Consider the following 20438-nt stretch of genomic DNA (forward strand, 5'->3'; position numbering starts at 1 on the left):
GATGGACATTCACTCGTTTTTCAATTCTTAGCACTACAAACAGGGCCACTATGAATATTTTTGTACAAATGATGGTTTTTATCCTTTTTTATGATCTCTTCAGGGTACAGACCCAGTAGTGGTATTGCTGGATCCAAGGGTATGCACATTTTTGTTTCCCCATAATTCCAGATTGCTCTCCAGAAAAGTTGGATGAGTTCACAGCTCTACCAATAATGCATTGGTGTCCCAATTTCCCACATCCCTTCCAACATTGAACAGTGTCCTTTCTGGTCATATTGGCCTTTCTGATAGGTGTGAGATGGTACTTCAAAGCTGCTTTAATTTGCATTTCTCTAATCAGTAATGATTTAGATCAATTTTTCATATGACTATGGATAGCTTTGATTTCCTCATCTATAAATTGCCTTTGTATATCCTTTGACCATTTGTCAATTGGGGAATGGTTTGGGTTTTTCTGTAAATTTGATTCAGTTGTCTATATATTTCTCTATATATAGATCATTTTGGCAATTAAAATGAGGATAGGCTACAGTGGGGAGAAATTTGAGGCAAGGAAACTATAAGGTTCTTGCAAAAATCCATCTATGAGGAGGCAATGAGGACCTTTAGCATGGTAGTGACTATGTGAGCAAAAATATTTCAAAAATGAGTCCTTTGTCAGAAAGACTAGTTGTAAAAATTGTTTCCTAACTTATTACATTTCTTTTGATCTTGGTTACAGTGGTTTTGTTTGTGCGAAAGCTTTTTAATTTAATGTAATCAAAATTATCTAATTTGTTTTTAATGATGTTCTCCATCTCTTCCTTGCTCATAAACTGCTTCCCTTTCCATAGATCTGGCAGGTAAACTATTCCTTGATCTCCTAGTTTTCTTATACTATTGTCTTTTATATCTAAATCCTGTACCCATTTTGATCTTATTTTGGTATAGGGTATGAGGTGTTGGTCTAATCCAAGTTTCTGATTTCCAACTTTCTGGGACACTTTTCAACTCTAATTATAATTCTACAGAGTATATATACATATATATATGTTTATATACTCTGTAGAATGTGTGTGTATATATATATATATATATATATATATATATATATATATATAAAATCTCAGTCATTATAATGGATAAAATCACAAAAAAAAATAATTGGTTTCCTCATCAACATTAATATTTATTAAGTATATAATATGTATCAGGTGCTGGTAAACAAAGCACAGCACAATCCTCGAGGATCTCAACATTCTAATGAAGAAGACGACATGAAAATAAGTACACATAAGATATAAACAGTATAAATGTTGAGTTCCTTTCAGGCGAGAGTTACTGAAAGACCTCTTGCAGTGGTAGAATATGAGCTGAGTTTTAAAAGAAACCAGGAGGTGAAGATACAAAGGCATGGGGAACAGAAAATAAAAAGACTTGTAGTATGATGTTGGAATGTTATTTGACAGGAACAACCTGAAGGCCAGCATTACTGGATCACAGAAAATACATTGAGGGTACAGCAGGATATAGATTAAAAAGTCAATCAGCATTTATCATTTATGTACTTATCAAATAATATTAAATATTAAATTAAATTTAATGTTTAATATTAAAATTCAATATTATGAAATATATGATTATATATTGTGGAAATAAGGCTTAATAAATGCTCCAATAAAAAAGTTTATAATATGGTCTGGATAAATAAGACATGTAGTGTCAATACAGACCAAGAAAATCAATAGGATCAATTTAAATAGAGTTCAATAGAACTATGAGAATTAATATCCTAAAAATAAAGAAAGTATATGGAGGGGAAAAGGTAAACCAGATCATTTTATATTTGATCTATGTTTGGACTTTATTGAATACAGTAGAAAGCACATAGTAAGAGTTGCGCTTAAAGATCATTTTGGCAGGTGAAATGAGGATAGACTAGAGTGGGGAGATATTTGAGGCAAGGAAACTATAAGGTTCTTGCAAAAGTCCTTCTATGAGGAGGTAATGAGGACCTTTAGCAGGGTAGTGACTATGTGAACAAAAATAAGGGGATGTGTTTGAAAGATATTACAAAGATAGAAACTATAAGATTTGGCAATGTATTGGAAACGCTAAGAGAGTGTAAGAGAAGAGTTGAGAATGAAATTGAGGTTGGGAGCCGGGGTGACTGGAAAATTAGTAGCATAGTCAAAAGTAATACAGAGTGTAGGAAAAGGAAAAGATTTGGGGAAAGATATTGACTTTTGCTTTGACTTCAGGAAGAACAAGCTATGCCAAACCAGTATCATTTCTACCCCCTCCTCATTTTTTTCTGAAGCTAGATTGGTAAATCAAGGAATATTCTAAATCTATTTTACCTAAATTTCAGCAAAGCACTTGGCAGATAGTCATACATGGGTTTTTGAACAAAAAAAGAGAGACTAAATGATAGTGCACATAGGAGTCTTTGGGACATGTTAAACAGATAGCCCCATTAATGTTTCAGTAACAACCTGTAAAGAGATCCCCAGTGGAGTATCCAAGATATTGGTTCTGGACCCAAGACTATTAGTTTATTAGACATGCTTGTTAAATTTGCAGGTGATACAAAGTTAGAAGAGCTAATTAACTAAGAGATCTTGACAGTCTCTAGAACATTGGGCCCAATTTAATCATATGAAATTTTAAAAGGATATATACATATATATATATATATATATATATATATATATATATATATATAGCCTTGTATGAGTGTTCAAAAAAATCAACTATGCAAATATAAGATGAGTGAGGCAAGTTAAGATAACAAATAGTTCATCTGAAAAAAGAGCTTTGGGGAAACTTAATAGACCACAAGCTCAACAAGATGAACAATCATTCCTAAAAGCTCTTATTTGGGTTTCATTGAGAAGTATAGTGTTCGAGACTAGGTCATATTCTCTACTTCTCAGATGACATATGAAAGTTAATATTCATATCTGAGAACCAGATGTTAAAAAAGACTGATAAACAGAAAAACATCTAAAGAGGGGGGAAAACAAGATGATGTAGCACATTTGCGATCAAGTTGTATGTGATCAGTTTAAAGAACTGAAAATATATCACCTTGAAAAGAGGAAGGCTAAGGAAAAAGTGGTGGTCAGACAAAGGGCAAATAACAAATAACTTCAAATTTTGAAGGTTTGTCATGTGAAAAGGCATTATTACTTGATAAAGAGCGGAAGCAGGAATAATGAATTGAAGTGATACAGAAAACAATTTATTTTGCTAAGATTCTTAAGTTTTTTTTGTGCCCTTTGACCATCTGATAAAGTCTATGGACTCTTCCGAATAATATTTTAAATTAATAAAAAAAAATACCTAGAATCACAAAGAAAACCAATTTTATTGAAATGCAGTTGTCAAAGTATTTTTTAAGTTCTACCACAGGTTCAGAACCTCTGAGGCAGATTAAAGAAATCTAACAATGAGAGTGGATTTCCCATCATTTTCTTTCACTAGAGATTTCCAAGCAGGAGCTAGATAATCATTTACTGTGGAAGAGCTGGCAAGGCTCTCTTGTCAAGTACAGATTGAACCAAATGACCTCTGAGAGATTTGATTGGATTTCTATCATAGAAATGAAGCAAGAATTGCCTTCTGGTGAGACAAAAGCATTTGATTTGACCATTCAAGCAGTGAAATTTGTTTCCAGGAAATTGGGTTGGAAAGAATTTAAAAACAGCCACAGATGTAATAGAAGTGCTAAAGTAACAGAACCTATAAGAAGCTCAAGCATTCTGTAGGGATAAATAGACAGGAAGACCTGAATTTGAGATCCACCTCTGATACATATTTTCTGGATGAGAGTGTTTCGGGACTTATTTGGTACCTTTACTCATCAACTCCTAGATTTTTAAGTTGCAGGAAAAAAGTCTTTTTTTGTAGAATTCCCTCTACAAATGAACTCATCTCCTTATCTATAATTGAAGACTGTATTATCATAACACCAACAGGTACAATCATGTTGCTAATGCTTCAACATTCTTCTATCATATTATTAATTGGAGTAATTCATTGACAAAAACTCAAGAATATCTGAGGAAATGTGGACCCCATTTCCATTTTTCAAGTTAGATGGCAAAAGTTTCCTCAGAATCTTCTGACAACAAAAATAATAAAAATCTTTAGGTGTCTTTTTGGTCTGTTACTGGGTAGTTAGTCCCTGGACCACATCTGGTGGCTTTGTAACCTTGCTTATCCAGTGTCCTATTCTTTGCATCTTAACTGTTTATAAATGTGGTGGGAGTTGACATAGTGAAGTGGCAGGGCCAAAGAATATCAATAGTTGGCAAAGGAAAGGAAAGAATGAGGACAGAAAAATGCATTCCTTGTTCCCCTGGCACACCTAAAATGGACTTTGATGCATATTGCAAAAGTCTTGGCATTTGGGGAAAATTGGTTGCGTGAGTGACTTTCACCCAAACAATCCCAATACATTCCATCTTTGTGCTGAGCATGGGGCTGGCCTGAAAATTTGTGCCAAAAGCAGATGTTTGACACTGGAAAAAGAGCATTCCACACATTCATCAAGAACACTTCTTGGCAAAACCAAGTCCACGGTACAGGACACATATGTGTCTCCATGGTCGATAGTGCAGAAACCAGATTGGTTATCCGGGAAGCACTAGAAAACAGTGTGTATTTATGGAAATGCCTAAGAAACATGAAGTTATTTTTAACTACAACAATAACAAAAAAAGAGGAGTTTGCTTTGTGCATATGCATAGAATTCTTTGAGCAGAAAAATAAAAGTTTATAACATTCCACTATTATATTTATAATCCTTCAGCACTGCCATTAAATGATACTAAGAGCCTATGGGCAGCACCTAACTAGGAGATGTACAGAGTTGGGTAGCAAGTGAGGTTCTTTATCTGTGGAAAATTTTAAAAAGAGTAAAGAGCTGGAGACTGAGTCTACATGGGTGCAAAAGACTCAAATTTTATAGATGTTTGGCTCCATCCATCATACTAAAGTCAGTCCACATGTCTCTGTATATAGAAGGGAATCTGCTATCAGTCCCTAATCTAGTGAAGTAGACTTCATTTTTTATTAAAGAGAATGAACTGGACAATGACTCTCTCCCTACTTAGAAGTTTGGCTTTGAGATTTGCATGAACTCATGCTGAGCAAGATGAACATTGTACACCCTAAGAGCAACATGGGAGTGATAATCAATCTTAATGGACTTGCTCATTCCATCAGTGCTACAATCAGGCAAAATTTGGGGGTATATGACATCTGTATCCAGAGAAAGAATTGTGGAGTTTGAACAAAGTTCAAAGACTATTACCTTTAATTTTAAAAAAGGTTATCTTATTATATAAATTTTGCTGTCTCTTATACTTTATTTTTCTTCCTTAAGGATATTATTTCTTTCTTATCATATTCAACTTGGATCGATGTATACCATGTAAACAATGTAATGACTAGCAGACTGCCTTCTGTGGGAAGTGGGGGGAAGGGAGATTAGGGAAAAAAATTGTAAAATTCAAAATAAATAAATAAATAACTTTTAAAAAGAAGTTTGGCCTTGAGCATGTAATTGAATACCTCTGACCCTTACTTTCCCCCATTTCAAACACAAGGGAGTAAATTAGATAATCTGTAGTATCCTTCCAATATAAGATTCTCTAAATTCACAATTTTTTTATCCATAAAAAAATGCTTGATTAAATGGTATTTGTTGTTATTTCCATCTATAACCTTCTAAGACTGGGCTGTAATAAATTGAATTAACTAAAACCTTCATTCATATTCAAATCTGCAACACTCATAAAATCTTCCTACAGGAAAATGAAAAAAGAAAGCCCAGAGACAAAACTAGGAATTCTGACTCTTGGGACACATTTAATTCAATGGGGACAAGCAGAAGACAAAAACTCTTGGATATCCTAAGCCCATTACAAAAGAGGTTGGTGTACATTGCACCACTGACCCTGTGTAGTAGCACTGATTCTCAGGCCGTATAGCAAAACACAAGTATATCCCAGTTGGCAGAAGTCATAGCAGTCAGATGGAAGGGTAAGACAATCCCCCCCTGGAAGAAATTTAGAAGTAGCAATGTGGGGGAAGAAAATAGGACCTACATAGGGTCATGAAGTAGAGGACTGCCATAGAGAGGTACCATTCCCCGTCTCCCTCCACACACACATACCCAATGTTGACTCATTGAGTAGGGAAAATTCCCAGTTATCTTGAACTAATTGTTATTATCTTTGCTCTCAAGGAATTTATATTCTTGATGGAAGACTATTATGGGTGTTCAGAGAAGAGAGATATCACTATTGACATAAGCAATCAGGAGGAGATGGAGGGAAATGAGATTTTTTTTTTCAAATGATATTGGATTCAGTATGATGTAAGAGCCAGAGAAACAGCCTCAAGAACAGAAGTCCTGGGATCAAGTCTTCCCTTTAATATATGTTATATGTATATATATATATATATAAATATATATATATATATATATATATATATATATAATTACAGGCAAAATCACTTAACTTCTAAGTGCTCTAGGAAAATTTCCAAGACTATAAATTGCAAGGTGTCAAACAGTAGTTTTTCGAGATTTTTCACTCAAGAGTTCCCTATAAAAATGAAATGACAGGTTCAGTCCTTACCCATAACCTTTCAAAGATTGTGAGGAAATCAACTTGACTGAAGGAAAAGGTTTGAATTGGAAAGTAATGGAATATTTAATTGGTAGTTTGTAATCAAATGAAGTTGAAGACATGCCAAAAAAAATTAGGATTTTATGTTGTAATGAACTTGAAAGTATTAAAGGTTAACTATATAGACAATGTGAGTTGTGTAAGCCTGTCCTTTTGTGGTGAAGCATGTGACCTGCAAAATTCAGGAATCTTATTAAAATATTTTGGGAAATGTTTAACAAAATAAATAAAAACATAATACAACATAGATAATGTTAATTTGTGATTTTCTAAGTCAATATGCTATCCACAGAGATATAGTTTGACACTACTGGTTGTAGTTCAATGCATACTTTACAGATCTGCATAACTGATCACGTCTTGGTATTTGTGGTCAATCCTAAATATATTTGTAGTCTAATCTTAAATTGTATATAAGTTCTCACAATGTGAAGACAATTTGACTGGTTTGATGAAGGGGTTTCCTTTTGACCCCAGATAAATGACTGATGATATATAGATGACCATCTGGACTCTTTCCTCCAAAGCAAAGCACAAAACCAGATACTTAGTAGTACTCTTGGAAGGGTGCTGCTTGTAATCATTATTGAACCTTCCAGAAACATCTGGAATTTCAGTTCCTGCTCTCATTGCTCTGGAAAATAATCTGCTTCTTCCTCACATTCACCTCCAAATGAACTGACAGTAACTGAACTCTAAAGGGATCACAGACTTGCCTGTGGAAGTGACATCAGAGACCCTCAAGATCCACTGAGACCAAAATCATATATTCTGTGTTGGAAAAATAGTGCACTTGTTATGTAACGTTTTCATGTTACTTCATTTACTTGAGGACTTTTCCTTCACTTTCCCTCTGAGTTGGTGTCAGCTTAAGTCTTCTTGCACCAGGATTTTTGAGAATGTCTAAATTTTGGAGAAAAACTAGGATTCAAATCATCTTTCCTTACCACCCCTCTCCCCACTATATATAAGTAGTATCAACTACATCTTGAGAAATAAATGCCTAGACTTCATTACCTGGCCAGCTTTGTTGTTCTTCTTCCTTTGTTGAGACAGAGTAGTTGGCAGAAAATAACTCTGGTCTTTGCAGGACTTCCTTCCCTCCTGGGGGGTATTTGAATAGAATTTTTCATTATGCTCTTTTTTCAGATTGAGCGAGATTAATGTGATACAATTCTCTGGGCAAGTCACTTAACTTCATCAGACCTCAATTTCCTCATCTGTAAAACAGCAATAATAATAGCACCTGCTTTATAAGGTTGTTAGGATTGAATGAGATGGTGAACATAAAATATTTGCAAGTCTTAAAGCACTATATAAACTTTACCTTGTAATATCTATGAAGTTTCTTAAATTTGTATTCCATCATCATGATCATCATTATCTTATTCTATTTATTTAATCAGTTAAAAATAGAACAATTTTGGACAAGTTACTCTTCTAGTATTCTTTTTTTGCATTCAGTGTTTTATTGACTATTGCACAGGTCGATAAAATAGCTGATTTTTATAGCTGAGTAAAAATATTTTTCATTCGCTACAGCTCACTGAAGATATCCTCAGTGCAATCAAAATGGCAGACAGGACAACAGATGAAATTATGCCTTAACATGTTCCCATATCATTTTGATTTTACCCAGGTTTCTGCTCCTTGAAAGCTTTATAAACTATAACTAGAATGCCATATATATATATATATATATATATATATTATAGAAACTATTTTTCTTGAATTTTTATAAATCATTGTTATATCTGGGCAAAGGAGGGTAATGATTCAGTTCATTAAAAATTTGGTCCTAATACTGTTTATTGTCTGAGTTCTTTAGAATGTTTTAAGATTGTAGTATTGGGATTTGTCTCTTTTCATGTCCATGAAAGATAACAAGATTTAGATATATAATTATAACTACCAGGTATATCTAAATAATTAGAAGAAGCTAATTTTTACAGTCTTCAATAATTTCTTGCATAGTTTTCACCATTTTCTTGCATATGGACATTGATCACTAAGTTCAGACTTTTTAAGGAAAACCCTCTTTAGGTTCTCATAGCCTTGAACTGGATCCGAAGTGTCTTCATAAACCCTTTGCTTTCCACAAACAAATTCTCATGACTCAGTCCTTGTTTACTGTTTCTTCAGTGACATATAATTGATATATAATGGATGACACATCAATGTACTTCAGGAAGGACTCTTTGGTCTCTCTCAGATCTTAGAGGCAGTTTTGACATAGTAGAGTGATAAGCCTGGAGGCAAGGAGATCTGAATTCAAATCTAATCTTAGATATTTAATAGTTGTGTCCCTGGACAAGTTGCTTAAACTCTGATTCAGTTTCCTGAATCATAAGAAACAAAACAGAACAAAACAAAACAGGTAATTGAGAGCAGCTAGTGAACAGAGTATCGATTCTGGAGTCAGAAGGACCTGAGTTCAAATCCAAGCTCGGCCACTTAAAAATTACCTAGCTGTGTAACCTTGGGCAAGTCACTTAACCGCATTGCCTGGTAAAAACCAAAAGGAAAAACAAAACAAAACAAAACAAAAAACCAGATGATTATAGTACCTATATCCCAGGGATATTGTGAGAATCAAAGGAGATAATATTTGTAAAATATTTTTAAAAATAATGGATTTAGCATTATCACAGTAAATAAATACTTATTTTCTTCCTTCTTTCCTAGACACTAACTGGAGGTAAGCCACAACTGATGATGTCAATGCTATATACATGTTAGTGAGCTTGACTCTTGCTCTGTTGAAGTAATTGCCAGTTCTTTCCACAAGCACTTTTGGAAAGTTTTTTGTTTTGTTTTGTTTATTACTTATTTTTCATGTGCTTTATGACTGTTTATCAGGAAGACCTGAGTTCAAATACATCTTCTAATACTTATTAGTTGTATAGCCCTACACAAGTTCCTTAACTGCTGTCAGACTCAATTTCTTCAACTATAAAATGGGATCATAACAGTACTTATCCCATGAGATTGTTGTGGGGATAAAATAAAATAAACTTGGAAAGTACCTATCCCAAGAGTAGGTATTTATGAATACTTCCCCCCCCTTCCTTTCTTTTTCACTTCCTTTTTTGCTTTCCTTTCTTTTTTCTTTCCATTTTTTCCTAATGATAAATCTTTTACCTTCTTTTTAGCATGAAATTATTAACAATTCTCTGTCTTAGGATGATATACCCTGTGTTTTATTAATATTCTTTTGATATTTATTAGAAAGATTTTCGAATTTGTTATGGTCCATTTTGTAGTTCTAAACATGTAGGTTAACTCTGATGTTACATAGATCTTAATTGCCTTAATGTTTTATCATTCAGTTATATTTTCAGAAAGCTAGTAAATCTTTTAATATATTCAATCCTAGCCTCATCCATGCTTGATGTGTCTAGAGGAGACTAAAGTTTTTGTCGATATCAATATCACATGAGGATTCATTATGATTTCATATTTGTTTGAAGCATGCAGTTTCTATTCTTCCTGAATGTATGATAAACATTTTATACTTAATGAATCAAACTAACATTTTTATATCATTAGATAAATATTCATTAAGATGAAAAATTATTTATTTTTCTTTGGTTATAATCCATGCATATATAATGGTTAATAGTGTGTATTGATTCAATTCCTTTCATTTAAAAGCCATACTTAATACTTAGGAAAGGTTACACAGCACACAAAGGGCTTAAATTATTTTCTTGAGGAAAGGCACATTTTTCTATAAATGGTTCTTGTAATTATTGTGTTGGTGGCAGGGTCGAAAAAGAAAAGAGTTTCCAATATGATCATCAAAAACTCATTATACTAGTGTCTATTACAAATATTTTTGCATTAACTGTTAATGAATGCAAAACAATGAAAGATGGCAATAATCAACAGATATAGTTATATAGCTTGTGGTTTTTTCAAGTGACTTGTTCAACAATTTCAGAATTAATCATGAATTCTTTTTTCCACCCTTTGGGCTTTTGTCATGCCCATTTTACTCTTCAATTAAATTTGCTTTTGAGTGTTTAAACATTTATTTTCATGACATTAGCTATGAACATTTTGTATAAGGTATATAAACATAACTGGTCTACATTTATGAGTGGTCACTGGTTTGCTCATCATTTGGTACTCTCTCTAGAAAGAGAGAGAGAGAGAGAGAGAGAGAGAGAGAGAGAGAGAGAGAGATCTATATCTATATCTATATAGACATATCTATATATAAAATGCCTTTGATCAATAAAGGTAGGAGCTTGCTTCTTGGGATAGGCACTTTCCAAGTTCTTTCCAAATAATTCATGTACTATTCTGTGAAATACTTGACCTAATAATATGGATCTTATAAAGCTCTACTACTTTTTGATTTTCTAGAGAGGCTGTGTTTTTAATAACTTTCATTTAGATAATTGTCTGTTGTTCATAATATCAAAGGTATACAAACTTTTTCCTTCTTTTTGATCCAATTTTTATTTTTTTATATGACTTTTATGTCAATTAAAAACAACCAGAAATTTTCTTTATCTTTCTTTTTTCCAAATTTTTGTCTTTAAAAAAAAATCTTTTAAATGCTTCTATAATACATTTTCTGACTGACATCATATTATCTGTTTTATTATTTGTGCTGCTTTGACTCCATATGGTCAAGTCAACAAACAATTGTTAAATACTCACTAATTTAGAAAACTCTATGCTAAGTGCTGGGAATGCAAAAAAAAAAAGCAAAAATAACCTCAAATAACCTCTTTTCTCTTAGAGGTCACATTCTAATGGGAGAGACAAAAGGCAAATAACTCTCTAGCAGTAAGGTATTTACAGATAAATTGGAACTAATCAGAGAGGGAGGGTGTTGCATTAAGAGGAATTAGGAAAGGATTGTTTAAGAAGATGGGATTTATGTTAAAACTTGAATGAAGCCAGGAATTTCAGGAAATAAAGATGAGAAGGGAGAACATTTCAATTTTGAGAACAATGAAAATTCAGAGTCAGGAGTTGGAGTATCTTGTGCAAAGAACAATAAGCAGGGCAGGGTTATTTACCAAAGATATATAAAGGGAGTAAAGTTAAAAAGAGATCTGAAAAAGAAGGAAGGGACCATATGATGTGACCATGGATGATTTTTTTATTTGGTCTTGGAGATAATAAGGAATTGATGAAGTTCAATAAATAAGCTGAACAACAAAATTGCATCTTTGATTTAGGAAGCTCACTTTGATCATTGGGGAAAGGATAGACAAGTAAGGAGAAAATTGAGGCAGTGAGAATTATTAGGGCTATTGTAATACTTGAAATGCGAAGTAATGGGGACCTTTACCAGGGAATGGAAGTGTTTAAGGATAGAAAAGAGGAAAGATGTTGCAAAGGTAAAATTAATGCAACTTGGCAACACCTTGGTTATGGGGGTGGGGCAAGAGAAAGGGAGTAAGTGATAATAATGCTTAGATTGAGACCCTGGTGACTTAGAGTATAGTGGTACCCTCTATAAATGATATGAAAATTGGTCAAGGAGGATTTGGAGGGGAAAATGACTTCAGTTTTGGGTTTAAGATAGTTATGGGATTTGGTTCCATGAGAATAGAGCACTTTTCACTCTGGGACTAGAGTTAGGAAGACCCAAGTTAAAATTTACCTCAGACATAAGTAACCTTGGGCAAGTCATTTAATTAAATTTTCTTTAGTTTCTTCAACTATAAGAAGGATATAATGTTTGTCTTTCATTTCCAAAGAAGACTACATCAGGTGATGCCATGACAAGAATTGGATTTGAGTGAGGGGTTACCAGCCTCACTTTCTCCTCCTGAGCCATCTGGATCCACTGGCCAGATTGAATAAGGATGACTGGAGATAACCCTGGATGCAAGGCAATCAGGGTAAAGTGACTTGCCCAAGGTCACATAGCTAGTAATAATCAAGTGTCTGAGGCAGGATTTGAACTCCTATCCTCTTGACTCTAAGGTCAGTGCTCTGTCCACTATGCCACTAGCTGGAAAGAAGAGGAACAAATGAGATAATATTATAAAGCAAAAGCTCTTCCAACTTGCTTCTGCTATGGTGGTATTTATTTGATTCCTGTTCTTAGGGATATATTTTCATTCTCCCACTTTTCCAACAATATCATGAACCATGGCAATAGTCACCACATATGCATAAGTTACAGAAAAGAATCCAGAATCACCCTTAATAGTCAAACAAATCATTTATACATATTAAAACGTCTCCCATTATTCACTCATATTAATGCAATCACAAATATTATGTCTCATCTCAGTTGTTATTTGGCATGATTTCATGGTTTTTGCATATTCCTAATCCAAGTTCAAGCTCCATTGTCTTGGCAACCGTATTATCAACTCTCAATATAATTTTCTTACAATTCATAATCCATCTTGTTTTAATTTTCTCATATCTTGAGTTCCATTCATGCTGCATTCTTGTAAATATTTCTCCATAGACATCTTTTTATAGGTGTCTGGCAGTAACTCAGATAAATTCAGTTAAAGAGCTTTTGCTCAGAAAAGTGTCTTAATATAAAATCTATAGCACTTTAAACTGTTAAGGAAAGTAGACATTTCAGTGAGAAAATTCTCTTCTATCCTTGACTTAGAGAAACTTTTGCGCAGATATTTTCTTGCCCTAAACTTTGCTTAAGTTTTATTGATGTTGTTTCTTAGTCACTAAAACACTAATAAATGATCTTCCAAGCTCTCCTTGAAAACCTCCAATAAAGGAGAACGTGCTTCTTGCAGGGCAGTAGATTGAGTTTTTTGACCACTTTAATCATTCAGAACTTTTTCCTTAGACCAAACCTAAATTTATTTCATTTCATCTTCCAATAATTTTCTACTTCTGTCATCTGGGGTCAGTTACCTAGACCGATCCATATCCACAAAAAAAAAACAAAACACTTCTATAACATACCCAACAAGGAGACATTCTGCCTCTAACTGAAGACTTCCAATGAGGAAATCCCTATTAATAGTGGAGGCATCCCAATCTCCTTTTTAAGTTGCTCTAATTGTTAGGAAACTGGATTACCCCCCCCCCAAGACTGAACCTATATTTGGCTCTTTATTACTTTCATCTATTGCTACTAATTTTTTTTTTTTAGTTTTTGCAAGGCAATGGGGTTAAGTGGCTTGCTCAAGGCCACAAAGCTAGGCAATTATTAAGTGTCTGAGGTCGGATTTGAATCAGGTACTCTTGACTCCAAGGCCAGTGCTCTATCCACTGTGCTACCTAGCCGCCCCTATTGCAACTATTTCTATGGTTTGGGAACAAAACAAATCTAACTGTCTTCAAAAGACATCAAAGATCTTAAGATATCTATTATCTTTTCCTGAATTTAGTCTAAAGTACTTGGAATTCTCAGTTAAACCTCCTTCCTTTTTTAAAAAAATCTTTAACTGATCCTCATATGGCACAGTTTCAAGATCTTCACTATTTTAGTTGACTTCTTTGGATTCTCTTCAGGTTATCAATGTGTTTTCTAAGCTGCAGTGATGAATACTAAACACAAGATTGTAGGTATGGTTTGATTAGTGCAAAGTTCAGATTGAACATCACCTTTTAATTTCTGGCAGTTGTGCCTCTCTAAAGAGAAGCCTAAGGTAGCATGATCTCTTCACACTTTTCAGTTTATATAGTCCTAGAAAGGGGGAGATAATTTATACTCTTTTAGCTCAATTCCACTATCCCTGTAACTTTTCAAGGGGAAACTTGTAGCCATATTCAACTACAATAGTAACTCTTTATGAGTTTTTTTTTGTTTTTATTGCTCAAAGTTCAATCTTTTTGGTTGAGAAATGGGGAAAAAAAGAATTCAGCAGTTCTATCATTTTTATTGTTGTCACCATCCACTCTAAGAAACAAACTCCTATCCCTTCTATCATCTTTTTTCCTCCTAATAAAGCTCCAAAAGACCTTTTTTTAAAAAAAAAAGACTTTTTCATGAATCTAAGATCATTCTAAGCTTTAGTACTCCTGACATTATTTTTATATTACTATATCAATCTCATATCCACCTTCTTTTACATGTCTTTACTTCTGTCTTTGGTATATTTCTTTTTAAAAAATCAAAGTTTTTTGGTTAGATGTCCACATATTCATATCAGTCTCTGAAGAGAGCTATTTTTCTTCCTTATTAATAACCATGTTCTTTTATCATCAGAATTTCACTTTTGAACATTTCAAGTCCTTCCTAGACTGACATAATGTACAGAATTTTAGCTCAACATAGCCTTCCTCAGAATCTTTTGAAATCTGCTCTCCCAAAATCCAGTTCACATGCCAGACTGATTGATTTTCCTCTCTATAGTTTTCCCCAAATGACAGTTCTTCATATGACTGAAGATAGTTATATTTTTTCTAAGACATTTCCTTTTGGAGGTTAAACATTCCCAATTTCATTTACCTGAATAAAGAATAATTTCTAGCTCTCTCTCAACATCCTAATTGCCTCTTTCTAGATGTGGAACAGATTTTCCCCCCTAAGTGGGGGAATCCTGAGACTAGGATTAAACACTATACTTGAATTGTTACCTATCCAGACTCTATTACAGTTTCTTTCATAATTCCCTGTTATATTCTCATTAAGGAAGAAAATGATGGATCTCTTCCCTTTTTTTGGACCTTATTTCTCTTTGAGTGAAGAGTATAATAGTATTGGTTTTTAACTACCATATCACATAGATGACTCATGTTGAGCTTTTAAGATGTTGAAATTCCTAGTTTCTTCTTTTAAAGATAATTATTTTATAAGCTTATCTCCCTCATTATAAGTTGACAGTTTTTTTGGTGTGTGTGTGTGGAATATTATATTTTTCTCGGTTAAATATAATTATTATTTGATTCAGCTCAAACTTCTACATAGTCCAAATTTGAGAGACAGACATTGAAGTCTCCTACAATTATTATGCTCTTATTTTAGGGTTTTTTCCCTCTATGGTTCATTTAACATAATATAATAGCCTTCTTTATATCTATGTTGTAAATTTTTCTTTTCTCCTTTTATTAATAGCATAAATGCAATTCTTGCTTCTCTGGAGTCTTCTGACACATGGTAAATTCTCATCCAAACTTTCATTTTTATTCTCAGTAAGTCTTTGTAAATGTGATCTTTTTGCACAACAGTTTGTTGGGTTTTGTTTTCCTATTTAATACTCTTTTTTGCTTAATTGTATTGTTTTATCATTTAATTTAAACTTATGAGTAAAGGTTGTGTTAAGATTGTGTAGTCCAGTTCTGTCCTCTGCCCAACCCATGATCATTTTCTTTCCCATTTACCATTTATACTTCCCTCTAGGTCCATACCTTTTCACCATTTCGAATGTCACTTGCCTCCAACAGCTCTAATTTCCCATCTCCTGATATAGGATGTTGTCCATGTAGGTACAACACCCCCCAAGAGAAAGTGAATGGCCTTATTGAGCACAAAATTTCTACATATTAGACTTATTGTAAGGTCTTCATCTTCCATAAAGAATATCTCTCTCTCCATGTGTATCCATTAGTGGAACTTATTGCTACAACTGAATTGAGATCTCTCCCTTTCATTTTATCTTGTTTAATAATCCTTTGCCATTTCACTTTCTCTTGTAGTCTCTTGTCTTTCAGAAAGAAAAGAGAAATTATTTTTCCTTTGTTGGTGATCTCCGGTGGATTAGAGTGCATCATATTCTCTACTTATCTTCTACCCCTCAGGGTAGGGGGTAGGGGCTAGGGAGTAAGAAGTTTAAAGCCCCTAGTGTTTTAGGTATGGTCTACCACCACCATTCCCCCCACTTCTTCAAGTTCTGCTTTCATCTTTATCTCTAAAGTATTGTTATCTCTATAGAGTTCCATAGATGTATTTCTCTTTCTAATTTTTTCTTTGAATTATTTCCAAATGTGAGGAAATTTTTTGATTTTTAAAAATTTCTTGTGCTTTCCTCAGTAGTTTTATTTATTTATTTTTCATGTCTGTCATTTGAGATATTTGAAAACTAATCTATTCACATATTTTTTTCTAAATAGTAGTATTTCAAATGCTTCTATTTTATTGAACAACCATATTTTTCACTGGATTTCATTTCACTTTGGGTTGTATTTGAGCTCCTTGACTTTTCAGAATATATTTCTTTCCCCTTCTGTGATAGGTGGCAATTAGTCTTATATTACTTCAATTTCCTTTCTTTTATGTTTGAAAATATTTTTCCTGGTTGCCTGCAAAATTGAATGCCAGAACACAAGCCTATCAACTGGGCAGTACACCCCAGTGAAATGGGAGAACTGGAGAAAATGCTTAGCTCTCTATATTCTTGGTCATGTGGCTCAGTCAGCCTAGTCAAAATATATTTAATTTTACTAGTCTAGATCTCTCTCCATCTTCTCCCAAAATGCTTTGTTGGAATCTAGGTAACCTCTATAGCAATCCATGTCTAAAAGTGAGTTTAGCTTTTAGAGGATTTTTTAAAATATAGACCTGTGTGTTTATTGGAAGATGAAACTTCCCTCTATTCTGCAACCTAGAGTCTTAGCACCCCATCTCTCTATATTGGATATCTCTATATTGGATAACTAGCTTACTGCCAGTTCTTCAGACAATCAATAAAAGTCATCATTCATTCTCCTGATCCAGTTGTCTTTGTCGTTCAGGGAGCCTTAGAACTCCTAAGAGTTTAAGTTTCCATTGAATAGACCTCAAAATACTATGTCAAACCATATCTCCAGTTCCTTTCAATGTTCAAACTCCAAATATAGCAGGTATGCAGAAAAATCTGCCTAGTAGCTGACATCATATATACATTTATAGAAACTATCCAGAGGTTTGCAGTGGTTTCTGCTGAATGCATTGTCTTTTGATACTTCTGATTGCTTATTATAGTAACCTTTCAAGTGTCAGGAACCTTTTCTTTTTTTCTTTTTTGTTTTTTGCAAGGCATTAGGGTTAAATATCTTGGGCAAGGTTACACAGTAATTATTAATATCTGAGGTCAAATTTGAATTCAGGTCCCCCTGACTCCCGGGCTGGTGTTCTATCTACTGCACCACATAGCAGCCCCCCATGAGCCTTTTCAGCAGTTTGGTGAAGTTTCCTTTTCAAAATAGTGCATCTAAATGCAGATAATAAAATACATGGGATCATAAAGGAAAGTAATTGCATTTAAATACAATTATTAAAATATTATCTTAAATCAAGTTCACACATTTCAGATTAAGAAACCCTCTTTAATGAAATTAAATAAGTAGTTTAACAGATTTTTTTTTCATTAAATTAATTACTCGTTTCACAGAATAGACTAAACTGACCAGCTGTGGTTGTCCTGAAGCTTTTCTCCAAGAACATTTCCTTCTCTCCCTCCTAATTCCTGATAACTTCCAGGAAGGTCTGTCTGCCACTGCTGTTTGCTATCAGTTCCCTGATATATGTCACACTCTTTGCTGCCCTGCTTTTTTGGAGGAATAACTTTAATATTTGTTCTAAAATTTTGAATTTGTGAGCTACTTCAAAGTAAAAGTTATTATATCTAACTAGACCTACTGTGGAAGTGAAGTTTATGAAACAGAATTATAGACAACTACATTCCTATGATGTCATTTGTCATTCTTTTTCCTAGGACTTCCTTCCAGTGCCTACAAGAGAAGGAGGTCAGCAATGGAAATTGCCTCCATTTGAACTACCTTCCTACCTAGTTTAAAAAAAAATAAAGGTACTTTAGGACAAACTTGAAAAGAGTCACATTTCTTTAGACCAGAGCAATCCATGGCATAATAGAAAGTTGGCCAATAACTTTATTAAGCAATTATAGAGGTACAAAACAACTGAAAGAAAATCCCTCTTTTTATGAAAGAGGAAATTGAGACTCATAGAGAAGCAATTTGTTCAGTCACATAGGCAGCAGATAGTAAAACAAAGATTTGCATAGGTAACATCATATTACTTATTTGTCATAGCTCATGTATTTAATAGCTATCTAGCATTTCCATAATATTTAAAGTTTATACTTCACATATCTTCTAGTCACACCAACATATATATACATATATATATATATGTATATACTATATATATATATATTTTACAGAGAGTTGACTAGATAGGACTAGATTGAAATGACTGAACAACAACAAATAAAGGGGAGAGAGAAAGAGAGAGAGAGAGAGAGAGAGAGAGAGAGAGAGAGAGAGAGCTAACACAACAGATCTACTGCCTTGGTTTCCACAATTTGAATATGGATTGAAAAAGAGGATCGATCAGTAATGAAGATAAGTTAGAAGACCACTAAATAGCCAATGCAGGAGGTATTGGAAGTCTGATCTGAAAGAGGGCAGAGAGGAAAAGGATATGTGCAACATATATTCTTACTTGATCTTCACAATAGCTTTGTGATAGAGATATTCTTATTATCTACATTTTACAGCTGGGAAATTGAGGCTGAGAAAAGTTAAGTAATTTGCCTAGGTGCAGCCTAGTAAGTGATTTAATCATGATTTGAAACAAGGCCTTCCTTATGCTGAGTCCAGTGTTCTATCAATCATGCCTTCTAGCCTATCCAGTGTAGAGTGCATTCTACCTGCTGTCATAATATTCCATTTCCCATACTTTGTCTTTACATAGACTGCCCAAATTCCTGGAATGAATTACCTTCTCACTGCTGCCTCTGAGAAATCCCTAGGTACCTTCAAAACTCAGTTCATACAACAATGATATTCTCAACTTTTAATTGTCCTCCCACTAAAAAATTACCTTTATAGATTATATTAGTAATGTACAATATTCATAATATTATATTTATATTATATTGTTATCATATATCTACATAACATATTTATTTATGTGTGTGCAAACCATACCCCTTCAATAGAAAATAAGGTCCTTGAGGGCAGAGATTGTTTTGTTCTGTCTTTATAGTCTCTAGTAATTTAATACAGTGACATATCATATGGCTAATGATTTACAAATGCTTAGTGAATGAATGAATGAATGAATAACTCCATGTAAAGTGTTCTTTCAATTACATTGTGTTGCTTCAAACTAAGTATTCAAATGGGAGCTAGATGACCATTTTGAGAATGTTATAGGATGGATATACTTTGAGTATGAATTGTGATTTAGAAGGTAACTTTGAGATTCTGAAAAGATAAAAAAGAAAATAGGATTTGAATTGGAATTAGAATTAGATACCTTGTAAAAATATTAATATCATATTTACCATCTTGAAAGATTACAAATTATTAAAGCATTTGTTGAATTCCATCTCCCTAGACCAGGCTAGTTGTTTTTACAGAAATTTTTTTCAATGAATAAAATTCTACTTTTCTCCCTTCCTTGCACCATAAAAGGAAAGAAAAATTAAAAAATATATAACAAATATATGTATGAATGTATGTATAAACAGAAATACGTTCAAGTAAAATAAATTCCTGGATTTGCAAATTCAAATAAATATATTTCAATCTTCACGCTGAATACATCACCTTTCGGTGTGGATAGTATTTTTCACCATGAGTCTTTTGGAATTGTGGTTGATCCTTGTATTGCTTGGAGTTCTTAAGTATTTCAAAGTTTTTGTCAGTATAATACTACTGTTATTACATAAAATACTACTGCTTACTTTACTCTGCTATACCAGTTCATATAAGTATTCCCAGGTTTCTCTGAAATTTTCTCCTTTATCATTTCTTACTGGATAATAGTAGTCCACAGGGGGCTAGGTGATGCAGTACTTAAACCACTGGATTTAGAGAAAGGAAGACCTAAGTTTCAAATTCAGCCAC

This window comes from Macrotis lagotis, chromosome 2, assembly GCF_037893015.1.
Source record: "Macrotis lagotis isolate mMagLag1 chromosome 2, bilby.v1.9.chrom.fasta, whole genome shotgun sequence".
Taxonomy (NCBI): Eukaryota; Metazoa; Chordata; class Mammalia; order Peramelemorphia; family Peramelidae; genus Macrotis; species Macrotis lagotis.